Source organism: Schistocerca americana, chromosome 9 (genome assembly GCF_021461395.2).
Source record: "Schistocerca americana isolate TAMUIC-IGC-003095 chromosome 9, iqSchAmer2.1, whole genome shotgun sequence".
Classification (NCBI taxonomy): domain Eukaryota; kingdom Metazoa; phylum Arthropoda; class Insecta; order Orthoptera; family Acrididae; genus Schistocerca; species Schistocerca americana.
This window is the reverse complement of record NC_060127.1, coordinates 138883624-138899782: the sequence shown is the minus strand read 5'-3', so window position 1 is coordinate 138899782 and position 16159 is coordinate 138883624. Positions and strand designations below refer to the sequence as shown.

At 47.0% G+C, this 16159-nt stretch overlaps 1 protein-coding gene and 2 non-coding genes across 3 annotated transcripts in view; 2 read left to right on the top strand and 1 right to left on the bottom strand.

Moving 5' to 3' along the window:
• Window positions 1-16159, bottom strand: part of LOC124550744 (cytochrome P450 4C1-like) — a 140788-nt gene that overhangs the window by 84077 nt on the left and 40552 nt on the right. The gene's annotated exons all lie outside the window — the stretch shown is intronic.
• On the top strand, window positions 744-817 carry Trnas-cga. Its single transcript has one exon. It is a non-coding gene; the product is annotated as a tRNA-Ser (tRNA).
• Window positions 1398-1471, top strand: Trnal-caa. Its single transcript has one exon. It is a non-coding gene; the product is annotated as a tRNA-Leu (tRNA).

Sequence of the window (16159 nt, the reverse complement as noted above, 5' to 3'; positions counted from 1 at the left end):
TTTCTCCTACTCGTTAATCATGGGAAACATACTCGAACCGACCACTATAGCACATAAACAAGAGATGTTCAACATAACCTCTGTGGGCACTGACATATGCATCATACTGCCGTCGTGGTGAATCTCCGATGCTCTGATGTACCCCTACGTATTCCGTATGGTTTTTGCAGCCTTCCATAATACAGGCTCGGAGAGTGAACATCTTGTGAAGGGGTTCCATACTCAAGAGACTTCCAGTGCCCCCATAAATAAAAGTCAAGTGGGTTTAGATCCGGAGAACGTGGAGGCCAGGCAACTGGTGCGTCTCTAGCTATCAATCTGTCACCGAATCTGTTATTTAGAAGCCGACGGACACAAACACTAAAATGTGGAGGTGTTCCATCGTGCATGAAATACATGTTTTCTCGCACAGCTGAAGGCTCGTAGAACATTCTCTACAACACTGTCGTTGAGCCTCAGTGAAAGAAAGCGAGGCTGTACCAAGACGTCACTAACTATGCCGGCTCAAACACTATAGAAAATGAAACTTCCTGGCAGATTAAAACTGCGTGCACCGACCGAGACTCGAACTCGGGACCTTTGCCTTTCGCGGGCAAGTGCTGTGGCTAAGTCATATCTCCACAGTATCCTTTACTTCAGGAGTGCTAGTTCTGCAAGGTTCGCAGGAGAGCTCCTGTAAAGTTTGGAAGGTAGGAGACGAGATACTGCCAGAAGTAAAGCTGTGAGGACCGGGCGTGAGTCGTGCTTCGGTAGCTCAGATGGTAGAGCACTTGCCCGCGAAAGGCAAAGGTCCCGAGTTCGAGTCTCGGTCGGTGCACGCAGTTTTAATCTGCCAGGAAGTTTCATATCAGAGCACACTCCGCTGCAAAGTGAAAATCTCATTCTGGAAACTATGGTTCAAATGGTTCAAATGGCTCTGAGCACTATGCGACTTAACTTCTGAGGTCATCAGTCGCCTAGAACTTAGAACTAATTAAACCTAACTAACCTAAGGACATCACACACATCCATGCCTGAGGCAGGATTCGAACCTGCGACCGTAGCGGTCACGCGGTTCCAGACTGAAGCGCCTTTAACCGCACGGCCACACCGGCCGGCATTCTGGAAACTATAGAAAATCTTGGTTGATGACCTGCTTAAACAGTTGCATGAAGATTGACGTCTGCCCATACATGCCGATTGTGAAAATTTTCAATCTTATCTCGTTGAAACGATGCCTCATCTGCGAACAAGATCACTGCCTAAAATTAGGGTTGATGCTTTGTTGAATAAACACAGTATCCTTTCTTTCAGGAGTGCTAGTTCTGCAAGGTACGCAGGAGAGCTCCTGTAAAGTTTGGAAGGTAGGAGACGAGATACTGTCAGAAGTAAAGCTGTGAGGACCGGGTGTGAGTCGTGCTTCGGTAGCTCAGATGGTAGAGCACTTGCCCGCAAAAGGCAAAGGTCCCGAGTTCGAGTCTCGGTCGGTGCACGCAGTTTTAATCTGCCAGGAAGTTTCATATCAGAGCACACTCCGCTGCAAAGTGAAAATCTCATTCTGGAAACTATAGAAAATCTTTGTTGATGACCTGCTTAAACAGTTGCATGAAGATTGACGTCAGGCCATACATGCCGATTGTGAAAATTTTCAATCTTATCTCGTTGAATCGATGCCTCATCTGCGAACAAGATCACTGCCTAAAATTAGGGTTGATGCTTTGTTGAATAAACCATTCTCATAAGAGCACCCACGAATGACAAGCATCTCTTGATAATGCCTGCACTCGCTGTGAATGGTATGGATACAGCTGGTACGCGTGTAACACTCGCCAGGCAGCTACGTCACAGCAGCTGACACCGGCTCACCATGTCTGCACTTCATGTCGCTCCTCACTTCGTGGTCTCTGGTCAGGCCGTCCCAGCACTACAGCCCACCGGGACTTCGGACCCCCACTCACCCTAGTTTCTTCGCGCATGCCACGTGCCTAAGAACGAGATCGACAGGAGGCTGCACTGCTCATCTTCCCCCACATACAGCCAGTAAATCTCCGTTGCTCCTTTCGACCTAGAAACAAGTATGGCTAAGCGTTGCCTTTCACCTGGATGATATGAACCCTCGATGTCTTGCCTGTAATGAGATTTCTGACCAACAGGCTGACTGGACCCAGTAACTTAATAACCTCATAAGGTCCCATAACATGAAGCGAAATCTTGCGCGAATTGGCAACATCACTCTGCCCTCTTACACTGAGGTTATGAATGAAGACTTGATCACCGACATTTAACTTAAATGCACACTGACACTTATTATGACGCTACACCTTCTCTGGTGCGTTTAGATCAGTATTACTCCAAGCTCCTCACCGGTTTGTTGGGTAATTTCAGGGATAATTATGTCGGGAAGAAGCTAATTAACGGACAACAACTGGTGAAGGGAGGATTCTGTGTCCTAAAACTCAAAGATGGGGGCGTTGCCCTGATGGATTCATGATAGCAGAGTTAAATGCTAGGTTCAACCAGGGTATGGATGTATCCCATTTGTTCTGAGTGTGGGCATGGAATATTTTCAACGCACGTTTGAGGTTACGATTTACCCTCTCTGCAAATGAGGACTGGGGGTAGTGTGGTATTGTCGTGAAATGCTTCAGCACATACCACGGGTTGTGACCTGACCCATCTCGTCGTGTAATACGGCCTTACGTGAACTCTTCTGCACACACCCGTTGCACTGCCAGAACACTTAGTCACACACAAGCAGCAGTTTCCCGGATGGATGCAGCGCATCCTCTCAAGCCAATAATGCGTCTTTCAATCTCACTGATTTGACGGTACGGTTCGCGCATACATCTGCGAGGCCTCCTAAACGTCTGCTCAAGCCACATTGATTCATTACCTCCGGTTTATAGCGACGACAAGAGCCTCGGGCATATCTTCCGGGTAGGTGGTGTTGCACCACGATACTGGTGTTGACCCTGAACACTTACGTCGACGTGGTTCAAATGCTAGTCATTTGTGCAGAACATACTAATGTACATGTCCCGTGAATATGAACGTCGTGTCTCTGGTCTTTGAAGGTGTTCTGTTCTTTTTGAACATGAGTGTAGTTTATTGGAAAAAAATAGTGTCGTCGTCTGCTCTGATGAACAAAACACAATTAACACTCAGAAATTACTGACAGGCTGAAGGCTTTTTCAATAACTAAAAGTCTCGAACTTGGTCGAGTTTTCCACAAATTAATATTTAGAAAGTTCTACTTCTGCACTCGAAAATCAAGTTCAACAAGAGTTTACTTTGAGACCGTGCACAGTGATACTGATCATCGAGAAAACAGAATACATTCTGTGTTCTACCTAAGTTCGTGAACTACGTTATAACATCCAAGCACAGAGACTGCACCGTCGGTGAAACTACAGAGGCCAGGTGGTGTCTGTGCAAGAGGCAGCTGGTGGGCAGAGGCCAGCAGCGTCGCAGTGGAGTGGATGTCTGTGGTAGCTCTGGGTCGAACTGACGCTGTACAGCGAGCGGTATGTCTCGCGGCAGGACATTTTAGGTCACGTGGGTCGCTGACCCAAACAGGTTCCCACTTACTTCTTGTGGCGCTGCTAGGGCCACCTAGTGGAACTGCTGCGAAACTGTTTTCTGGGGCTGAGCGGTTGCGTTGCATATAGGCAACCCGCGACGTTGTTGTGGCAGATGGTTGCCAGACGTGCAGGCGGAACACCGCAACATCTCAATATCTTCAATCCCATAATGTCCTAGGAATTCCTTATCGCCCGCTTCAAACATGCAAATAAAGGCATCAGCTATCTGTTTGTCTGAACACTTAATGTGCTCCACAGAGAAACGAAATGCGTAAATGCGTTCACACCACTTCGCAATAGTCCCCATTTTTCTGTGATGGGTGAGAACCGAACTTAAGGCCTGATTGTCGGTCTCAAGGGTAAGTTGGCGGTGTTCTAAATAGAACTTGAAAATTTCAAGGGGGACCGTCATCGCCAGGGCCTCCCGTTCGTAGACTACGTCAGCTCAGCTGAGAAAAGGGCATTCGAGGCGTAAGCCACAGCCGACAATTCCCAGTTTGTTATTGCAAAAGAAAAGCATCAACTCCACAATTCGAAGCATCAGTTTGCATCAAGGAGCACTCGAAATTCCGAATGTCAAAGGCTGGTGGACTACTGAGGATGTCAGAGGCGAACTGGACTGCCGACTCTCTCCCCATTGGAAAATTTCTCACTCCTTGCGTGAATTATTCAACGGGGTGTTCCATTGGACAAAATTAGACACGAATTTCCTAAGGAATTTTGCCGTGTCGACGAAACGGATGACTCCTTTTTTATTCCTTGAAGAGGGAGATTTATGAAACTTGCTTTTTTTTAGAACTAATGCCATAAGGTGACAACATTAAATGCCACAAAAAGGAAATCTGCTTGCTGGCAGGACTGATCTCGGATGGCTTAGCAGTCAAATCGGCCTCCTGGTGGTGGATCAGAGCCTGTTTCAGATGTCAGATGTTCTCCTGAGCCGACCAATGTGGCCGAGCGGTTCTAGGCGCTTCAGTCCGGAACCGCGCGACTGCTACAGTCGCAGCTTCGAATCCTGCTCCGGGCATGGATGTGTGCGATATCCTTAGGTTAGTTAGGTTTAAGTAGTTCTAAGTTCTGGGGGACTGATGACCTCAGATGTTAAGTCCCATAGTGCTCAGAGCCATTTGAACAATTTTTTTTTTGTTCTCCTGAAACATCGATCTGTACACTAGTATGTCGTCAAATTTGTGGTATGTGTTTTTCAACTTTACTTCACAAAGTACCTGTGGTGAGCGTACTGTCAGACCTTCAGAACACACACCATCAGATTATTTGACTTGTCGCTCTAATGAAGTAGGCGAGTGTCAGCAATATGTCTTGTGGTCTTATCGTGGCGAGTTTATCTTCTGCCGTTGGGTCAGATAATAGAAATGCCACTTGCACACTTAGAGTAGCAGATCGACGGTGACGAACTTTAAACGGAACTTGATTAATTTTCACACACATTTATTAAAATAGTAACAAGCATAAACCTTACGTAACTTGAGTGTGGATGCTATTTACAATTGACAATCTGAAGTTCCTTTGGTCTTGGTACGTTAATCTTATTGTCACATATCTCTGATACTTGACAAAGTGTCTATACATTTCTCTTCATGGCTATGTACAGCAATATGGTAATCTTATTAGGCGCAGACTGAAAGTTGACTATAGACTGGTACAGACAAATGTTGAACTCGTGCAGACTGGTACACTAATGCAGACTGGTACAGACTGGTGCAGACAAATGCAGACTGACTAATGGGAGGTCTGTACACTCATTATAATACCTCGCGCATTCATGTATCACTGCGCGAGTGTGATCCACGAGGAGAAAAGGTTCTACATTAGCAGCAATATCATTGGCTGCGTTACATATTAATACGCGGATCGGCGGAAGCAGAATTTGGTCCATCTCTATGGCAGCGCCATCTCGTAGTGCGGAGACGGAACGAGCGCTGCGTCTGCGCTGTTGTGCCTAGTGGGGCGCGCTCTAGTGGGAAAGTTGTGTACGTGCTGACTACGCATAACTATGTACACAACAGTATCATGTCTGAAAGTCGTGACAACACGGTTGCCCCTGTGCATAGCGCACAAGGAGCTTTATTAATTCCGTAGAGATTCCAATTGGCGCAAAATGCACTTACATGGTCTGCAGTCTTTGGTGAGGAAGACTTGACGATACGCCTGGTTTGTATCCGAACTAGCGTGCCCCAACAAATCAAGTGAAAGAGTTGTGTAGGTCTGGAAGCGCCAGTGACTCTAAAATTGCCTTATCATTGTGTACTCTGTAGTTCAGTACCAGACAATAACCTGCCCCCTGCCTTCTGGGACTAAAACAGTGGTGAGCTGTATTGGGAGGTAGGCAGTTCTATAATGTTATCCACGAGTTAGAACAAGGCTTTCATCTTGGGGGCTGGCTGCCCGTTCTGCAGTCCTCACACATGAATATCATCAGTCATCCAAATTTTGTTGTTAATCTTATTCGTGACCATAATTTTTCGGTTAGGACGTCAGGAAATGGACCAACACCTCTAGTTGTTCATTAGCTTAACTATGACTTACTTCATACATCGTATCTTGCGACACAGCACAATTGATCCTCTGAACACATCGACAAAAGCACAAAAGAAATTTTCACAAAATTTCTGGCATGCATATGTGAAAATACTTCTTCTTCAACTACTATTTCGGCCGAGTATCGTCCGGTCCTCATCAGAGTGAGTCGAAAGACTGTTAGCAAGGTATCAAGCACCGCCTTACCGCCTTATGTGCTCCACCGCTGCAGTCCTGCGCAAACGTGTCACAGATGCTTCTCGGCGGATGGTGAAAGCGTTCCAGCATTCGAGTTGCTTGCGATATTGCAGGGCAGTTCCACATATCTCAAAGACTGGTTGTAGCATGATGCAGAACTGTATACATATCATTACACGTTACACGTTAACTTAACACCAGCAGATAGAAGACCAAATTCGACGAGTACAGTTTTGTGAATGGTTTTTGCACCAAGTGGAAGATAATGAACATTTTATAAATAACTTAGGACTGACGAATCAAGTTACACTCGTCAAGGTATTTTCAACATCCACAACAGCCATTATTGGTCAGAACACAACCCACGTCGCCCGTGAACATGGCTTTTCGTTAAGGGGTAAAGGTGTGGGCTCGAATCGTGGCAGGAGTGTTTCTGGGGCCTTACCTATTGCTGGACAAGTTGAATGCACCACTATGTCATACATTTCCTTGCAATATTTTGCTTGATGCAGTAGAAAAAGTACCGCTTGGCGTTCGGTGACAGCTATGGTTTCATCATGATGATTCACTGCCACGCTTTGGAACGAATGTGCGTCACTATTTAAGTGAAGCGTCTCCAGGGATGGCTGGTCGTGGAGTTCCAATGTCGTGGCTTCCACGTCCTCCGAACCTTAATGTACTAGATTTCTGTTTGTGGAGACACAAAGTCACAAGCTTACGTACTTCACGCGGATATTTACCCGACCAAATACATCGCGTGTATGACGCTTTGGCAATGGTGGATTCAATTGTGTTGCTAAGGTTCCAGCAAAGTATGATCCAGAGAGTGACGAAGTGGTTGCTTTGAACATCTTCTCTGAAGTGAAAATTGCTTGTATGAGTACGTATCAGCTCTGTGAAGATAAGTCTGGACATCAAATGCATAGAATGTAATTATTGTGCGTATCATATTGTGACGTAGAAGATGGTGTAATTAGATGAATGACGAATACTAGCTCCACTTAACGAAGGTTTATTCAGAACTTGCACATACAAGAGCGCGGAGCGAACCCCCTCCGGCCAGAAAACATACAGTATTTATACAGCTACAGAACATTCCACTACAATGATCCTTTCCATTTGTGGATACTTCTAGAATGTACTCGAACCGAGAATAGAAATTAAAACTGTACAGTTCAGGTGCTTTCTGAACTCACAACCCTTCATGCAACAGTTTAGTATCATACCCACTACACCATGGTGCTACTCGGCTTTTTCTGCGACAATGTTGTGGAATATGATGTATCCCGCCTATTGAATTTTTTTGTACGTCATTGCATACAGACGATATTAATGCGTTCACTACTATTTTTTGCGAACCTTATGTGTGTCAAAGCCGAAAGAAAGTGGTCGTTAAAGTCTGTAAGAACTTCATGTTACGTAATAAAATTTAAATAAAGACAACAGTAACAGAAAGAAATACACACAATTGGATACAATTTGATGGTTTAACTTAAAAAAGGAGTTCGGAGCAAACGCGACTCGGATATATGCGAGTCTGCATATTTGTTCTCGTCGGCGTTGCTTCGTCTCACTGCGCTAGTAGGGCAACCCTTGCGCACTGCAGGGTTCACACTGTAGCGCCCCTTGACCTCGCTGCACGCAGTAAAATTTTGCCAGACAATCGTTTTTGAATCGCATTTCTATTAAACCTACTGCCGGAACTAGGTTTTACTTGACACACTTTTGTCTTGAAATGGGATGGGAAATCGCATGGCGACTGCTGAGTATGGCATTTTTTTTTTACACTTTATATTACCTCCCCTAAAACGACTGCATACTGGATACTTTTGGGTTGATCCATCTACATACTGAGAATCACCATCGACTGTATGGAAATGGGTGGAAAGTTATTTTGGTACGTCTACAAGCTACATCAGCATTCTATACTCTGCAGACCACCAAACAGAGTACGTTGCAGGTTACTTTGTCCACTGCTAGTAATTCCCTTTCCTGGTCTACTTGCAAGCAGAGCGAGGAAAAAGCTGATTTACTTATGTTTGAGCCGTTATCTTCATGGTCGCTGGCCGTTAAAATTGCTACACCAGGAAGAAATGCAGATGATAAACGGGTATTCATTGGACATATTATGCTAGAACAGACATGTGATTACATTTTCACGCAATTTGGGTGCATAGATCCTGAGAAATCAGTACCCAGAACAACCACCTCTGGCCGTAATAACGGCCTTGATACGCCTGGGCATTGAGTCATACAGAGCTTGGATGGCGTGTACAGGTACAGCTGCCCATGCAGCTTCAACACGATACCACAGTTTATCAAGAGTAGCGACTGGCGTATTGTGACGAGCCAGTTGCTCGGCCAGCATTGACCAGACGTTTCCAGTTGGTGAGAGATCTGGAAAATGTGCTGGCCAGTGCAGCAGCAGATTATTTTCTGCACCCAGAAAGGCCCGTACAGGACCTGCAATATGCGGTCGTGCATTATTCTGCTGAAATGTAGGGTTTCACAGGGATAGAATGATGGGTACAGCCACGGGTCGTAACACATCTGAAATGTAACGTCCAGTGTTCAAAGTGCCGTCAAGGCGAACAACAGGTGACAGAGACGTGTAACCAATGGCACCCCATAACATCACGCCGGTTTATACGCCAGTATGGCGATGGCGAATACACGCTTCCGATGTGCGTTGACCGCGATGTCGCCAAACACGGATGTGACCATCATGATGCTGTAAAGAGAACCTGGATTCAACCGAAAAAATGACGTTTTACCATTCGTGCACCGAGGTTCGTTGAGACTGCCTCTGAAGTTGCTGAATTTGTTGGTATTTCGCGGCGGACTGTTGAACGAGTTTGCAAACAGTGGTGTAACACACGTGGCCACGAAACAGAAAGGTGAAGTGTGTCGGAGACGCGTTTCGCGGCTCGTGAATCAAAAGCCCTTCCAGACCCGACAAGTATTGCTCGAGGCAGTGAATCAGGGTCCATCCCAACCTACCGGTGAGAGAACATTGGGACTGGAAGCGCATGCAACGAACATTGCTCACACAAGCACCTTAAAAACGACTACAGCAAAGTCCACTGGGTTGCAAGAACATGCGACTCGTTTCCTGGTCACTCCCTAACCCTACTACATCTCAAGCAGTCTGCAAAATCAACAAAGCAGAAATCCATAGAGAATCTGTTGTTGACGAAACATCAGCATCTCCGCAATTTGGAGGAATTACCCCATGAAATCCTCATCGTGTGGCTTGACCTGGATGTGACGTGCCTGCACCAACTTGTGGAGTCTCCTCCTAACCGAATCCAGGCGGTCATCAAGTTCAGACGCGGGATTAAATGGAATTAAAATATGGCTGTATTGATATCTCTAGCAGTAACCAACATTTTGTCCGGTGAGATTACACAATGAGGTGACAAAAGGCGTTGGGATCCTCTTAATATTCTATCTGGCTAACGTAGTGCAGAAACTCGACGTGGCAGTGACTCAAAGAATCGTTTGAAGTTCTTTGCAGAAATATTCTGTGCAGAATATTCGTTTGATGTATAGGAAGTTTGGTTTTCGGAAATAAATTTTTTTTTCAAAATTTTGAAATTTAAATTTTATCGAAACTCGTGTGTTCCTAGAAGTGCGTTTCGTTGCATGCACTTTATAGTTTCCATCATGTACACTCCTGGAAATTGAAATAAGAACACCGTGAATTCATTGTCCCAGGAAGGGGAAACTTTATTGACACATTCCTGGGGTCAGATACATCACATGATCACACTGACAGAACCACAGGCACATAGACACAGGCAACAGAGCATGCACAATGTCGGCACTAGTACAGTGTATATCCACCTTTCGCAGCAATGCAGGCTGCTATTCTCCCATGGAGACGATCGTAGAGATGCTGGATGTAGTCCTGTGTAACGGCTTGCCATGCCATTTCCACCTGGCGCCTCAGTTGGACCAGCGTTCGTGCTGGACGTGCAGACCGCGTGAGACGACGCTTCATCCAGTCCCAAACGTGCTCAATGGGGGACAGATCCGGAGATCTTGCTGGCCAGGGTAGTTGACTTACACCTTCTAGAACACGTTGGGTGGCACGGGATACATGCGGAGGTGCACTGTCCTGTTGGAACAGCAAGTTCCCTTACCGGTCTAGGAATGGTAGAACGATGGGTTCGATGACGGTTTGGATGTACCGTGCACCATTCAGTGTCCCCTCGACGATCACCAGTGGTGTACGGCCAGTGTAGGAGATCGCTCCCCACACCATGATGCCGGGTGTTGGCCCTGTGTGCCTCGGTCGTATGCAGTCCTGATTGTGGCGCTCACCTGCACGGCGCCAAACACGCATACGACCATCATTGGCACCAAGGCAGAAGCGACTCTCATCGCTGAAGACGACACGTCTCCATTCGTCCCTCCATTCACGCCTGTCGCGACATCACTGGAGGCGGGCTGCACGATGTTGGGGCGTGAGCGGAAGACGGCCTAACGGTGTGCGGGTCCGTAGCCCAGCTTCATGGAGACGGTTGCGAATGGTCCTCGCCGATACCCCAGGAGCAACAGTGTCCCTAATTTGCTGGGAAGTGGCGGTGCGGTCCCCTACGGCACTGCGTAGGATCCTACGGTCTTGGCGTGCATCCGTGCGTCGCTGCAGTCCGGTCCCAGGTCGACGGGCACGTGCACCTTCCGCCGACCACTGGCGACAACATCGATGTACTGTGGAGACCTCACGCCCCACGTGTTGAGCAATTCGGCGGTACGTCCACCCGGCCTCCCGCATGCCCACTATACGCCCTCGCTCAAAGTCCGTCAACTGCACATACGGTTCACGTCCACGCTGTCGCGGCGTGCTACCAGTGTTAAAGACTGCGATGGAGCTCCGTATGCCACGGCAAACTGGCTGACACTGACGGCGGCGGTGCACAAATGCTGCGCAGCTAGCGCCATTCGACGGCCAACACCGCGGTTCCTGGTGTGTCCGCTGTGCCGTGCGTGTGATCATTGCTTGTACAGCCCTCTCGCAGTGTCCGGAGCAAGTATGGTGGGTCTGACACACCGGTGTCAATGTGTTCTTTTTTCCATTTCCAGGAGTGTAGATATTGGCCAGGGGGAAAAAGTTCCATTTGCCAAATCCTACTTTTTTCAATCTATTTTTGAAGTAGAAGCTGTTTGCACTTTTGCGACTGTTTGCTGATGATGCTGTGGTGTACGGGAAGGTGTCGTCGTTGAGTGACTGTAGGAGGATACAAGATGACTTCTTCAGAATGCCAGCTAGCTCTAAATATAGATAAATGTAAATTAATGCAGATGAATAGGAAAAAGAATCCCGTAATGTTTGAATACTCCATTAGTAGTGTAGCGTTTGACTCAGTCACGTCGAGTAAATATTTGGGCGTAACATTGCAGAGTAACATGAAGTGGGACAAGCATCTAATGGCAGTTGTGGGGAAGGCTGATAGTCGTCTTCGGTTCATGGGTAGAATTTTGGGAAGATGTGGTTCATCTCCAAAGGAGACAGCTTATAAAACACTGTAGCTGTCCATAACTGCACAAGAGTTACCAGTGCAGGATTTCATGAACGAACTGACCTCTCGATTGTGTCCCATAAATGATCAATGGGGTTCATGCTGGGTGGTGCGGGTTGTCAAACCATTCAGTTCAACGGTCCATAATGTTCTTCAGGCCAATCTCGAACTATTGTGACCCAGTGGTATGGCGCACTGTCGTCCATACAAATTCCATCGCTGTTTGGGAACGTGACGTTCACGAATGGCTGCAAATGGTCTCCAAGTAGCAGAACATAGATATTTCTAGTCAGTAATCGCTTCAGTTAGACAAGAGAACTCAGTCCATTTCATGTAAACATAGCCCACACTACAATGGAACCTTCATCAGCTTGCACAGTGCCTTGTTGACAATTTGGGCCCATGGTTCGTGGGGTCTCGGCCACTCTCGTACCCTACCATCAGCTCTTGCTAACCGAAATCGGGACTCATCTGAGTAGGTCACGCTTTTCCAGTCGTCTAGGATCAACCAATATGCTCACGAGACTGGGAGAGGAGCTAAATTTCGCCGCACTGTTCTAAAGTTCCGTTCGTCGTACGTTTCGCATTCATTCCTGCGGTTATTCCACGCAGTCTTGCGTGTCTGTTAGCACTGACAACTTTACGCAAACTCCGCCGATCAGGCAGTGCGTTGTCTAGGGCGAGGGGTAATTACTGAAATCTGACAATCTCATTACACTCTTGATACTGCTGATCTCGGAATATTGAATTCCCTAACGATTTCTGAAATGGAATGTTCCATGCATCTAGCTCCAACTACCATTCCACGTTCAAAGTCTCTTAGTTCCCATCTTGCGGCCGTAATCACGTCGGAGACCTTTTCACATAAATCACCAGAGTACAAATGACAGCTCCGCCAATATTTCTTGAGTACACGACACTACCGTCATTGGTATGTTGGATATATCTCTATCCCATCACATTTATCATCTCTGCGTGCACTGTATTCTGAGAAGTTTTCACCTGTTTGCGCCATTCAATCTGCGTAGTTGCTAGGTACGATGTCATGTATGCGTACATTGTGCTTGTGAGTTCTTTGAGTACACTGTTACTCGCTGGTCAGTTAGTGTATGACAGTCCAGGCAGTAGGTCGTGAGTGGACGCTGGGATCTACCAATGCAGAAAAAACCGACATGTTCAAGATGTATGGAGAGTGTAGGAAGAACGCAGTTTGTTGTTGTACGGTGTATGTAGCAAGATATTCCAATAGTCAACCATCTCGGCAGTTATTTATCAACCTCTTAAACCAGTTACGAGGAGGAGGTAGTATAACACCTAGACGACATAACAGGAGGAAACTAGTAACGACAGAAGAGGGGGAAATTAATGTTCTTGCTGTTGTTGCAGTTAGTCTGCACATTAGTGTCAAGCAAGTGTCCTGCACTGCCGTTCTTCATCCGGTTGACGTCACGTCGGCGGTGGTGGGTGAGACAGGAGCGGCAATTGAACTTCTGTTTGAGGCTGTTAGAGGCCTTGAGCACATTGTTTGTGTTTTGGGGGGAACCCAACCTAGTACAGTCAGCCGGATAGGTTGCGGGTACAGTTAATGCATTTAACTAATCAGATAGCGGATTTAGGCACGTTAACTTTGGAAGATCATCACAGAAAATTGTGAGTTGGGAGCTTTGATGAGCGCATTACAGTTTAAGCTTACGTGTTTGGAGTTGGATGGGAGGAGGGTTGAAGGTCGGGACTTGCGCTGTCAGGGAGAGGGTGAGGGCCAGCCTCTTGGTGGTACTGTTACATCCTCTGTCAAGTTAGACGTCGTATTTGCCAAGTTGCCTAATCCTCAGGCCTATTTCTTCCGAGATATTACTGAATTGGTTGTGGAGCGACTTGATCAGGTGGAAAAATTATTATGGTTACTAGTTCGCTTACAACAACACGCGGCTGCCTTTCGCATTCCGCACCATGTAATTTAGTCGTTGTTGTACCCGTTAGCTAGAGGTGAGTTGCAGATCTTCCTCTCGCGAGCCATGGCGGAAGGGTAAACAGTTTGAGTGTCGTTACATTTTGGAAGTACAGCGGGGTGAGGAGCAGTAGTATCAATATGTCGATAGAGTTCACACAGCCTCTTTGGCCTTGTTAATTGATTTGCCTGAACAAGAGTTGGTCTCTATCGTTCGTAGGCGAATGCTCGCGGCGGATAAGTCGCATTTTGTCTACCGTAAGCAGCCTTCAACTTGGTAAGAGCTCCGTGACGTGGTCGTAGCAGCATCAGCATTAACACTTGAGAACAATGTACGTCACGAGGTTAACGTAGGTCGTCGGCGCTGATTCCGGAGTATCTACATCCGCTGAAGCTATCAGAAGGGAACCCTGGTGTTTTTTCAGGTGCGACAGTACGGCTCAGTTGGTGCGCTCTTGTATTCAGCCTCGTGCACCCAGAGCCAATAGATGACGCCGGGCTGGGCCGCGAACTCGGGATCGAGCATTCAGACCTTGGCATACTCGTGTAGTCGCTCCCTCATCACCGCTCTTGCCCTACGTTTGTTCTCGGGTAGGTGGCGAGCCGATCTGTGCTCTTTTGGATTCTGGTAGTTCCTTCCCATTATTGGGCTTCGAGTGGTTTTTGGAATTTGGGCTTCTTATGAAACTTCGGTCTGTCCCTTCGGCGTTGCAGAGATGTCGGGTGGCCAATGGCCAACTGTTGCCTCTGCATGGTTGGGTCCCGGGGAGTATATCGGTTGGCGATTTTTCCTGGTCTATGTCTTTAGCCTTGGTTAAGAAATTGCCGGTTGATCTAATTTTTGGGTGTTATTTCATTAATAAAACCAGGTTGGTCTTGGATTATTCTGGGCGCACCTTTTCCTTTATGTTCGCCCCTGACTAGAAGTTTGGCCTTTGCGGATGCGCTAAACCTATTGTGCATCGAACTGTCGGCGCGTTCGCCGTTGAGGCCCAGCTAACAAGTTTGATCTGCCCATCTATTGCCCCATCAGGCTTCTCAGTTACGCGGTTTGTTGCACAGTTTTCCCCAGCTCCTGAGTGATAACTTGTGTGGTACTAACGTTCTTGATTATCACATCCGTCTGTCCGACAATAATCCGGTCAGGCAGTCCCCATACCACCTCTCACCCCCTAAAGAGAAGATACTCAAGGCTAAGATATCTCAGATGCTCCAACAAGGAGTGGTTAGGCCTTCTACCTCTGTTTGTGCTTCCCCAATATTTCTTATACCTGAAGATCAATGGCGCGATTTCAGACCTGTGGTTGACTACCGCCGTTTCAACGCTAAGGTTGTCCTTGAATCGGTACCCCTACCTGATCTGCATAATTCTCTTACTTTGTTTGCCGGCGCTAATCGGTTTACGGTCCTTGATGTGAATCGGGCCTATTATCGGATTCAGTCGGCTGAAGAATGTAAACATGTACTGATTGGAACTTGTTTGAGTTTAGAGTTCCTTTTGGGCTAGCGACTGGTGCGGCTGTGCTTACTCGTCTGCTGGATAATATCCTTGGTGACTTGAAGTTAGTTTGTGTGTATAAGTATTTGAATGACTCAGTTATCTATAGCCGTTCGTTTCAGGACCGTTTGGAGCATGTTCAGCAAGTTCTTTTGAGAGTACAGGGAGCCGGGCTCACCGTGAAGCCTAGTAAGATGACGCTAGCCAACCAGCAGGTATCATCCTTAGGCCAGATAGTGTCGGATCAGAATATTTGCATTGACCAAGAGCGAACTATAGCCCTACTGGCTTTGCTCCGCCTACTGATAAGCGGGGAATTGCTAAATTCATAGGCATGGCGAACTACTGTAGGCGTTTAGTTCCCAATTTTGCTCATTTGGTGTCACCCTTAAATCAGTTACGCCGGAAAGGCGCGCGTTTTGAATGGGGACCCGCCGAGGAGGCTGGCTTTGAGCACATTAAGGCAGCAATAGCCAGTCCTCCGGTTCCTGGAGTGCTCGATTATAATAAAAGGTTTGTTGTTCAAACTGACTCTTCTAATGCTGGTATTTCAACTGTTCTCCTCCAGAAGTTTGAGGGGCAGACAGAGCTATTATCCTACGCGTCTCGTTGGTTAACTGATGCCGAACTTAACTACTTTGTCTACGAGTGCGAGGCTTAGGCAGTTTTATTTGCATTAACGAAATACCGCTGCTACCTTGAACAACGGGTTTTCCAGTTCGACAATCAGGCTTTGAGCTGGGTGTTGGCTAGGCCACGTAAAACTGGCCTTATTGTCAGGTGGGAGGGACGCATTTCGGCATTTCAGTTTGAAGTTAAACATGTGAGAGACTCTGAAAGTATCCTTGCGGATGTCCTCAGCCGTATGATCGCCGAAACAACACCTAGTAAG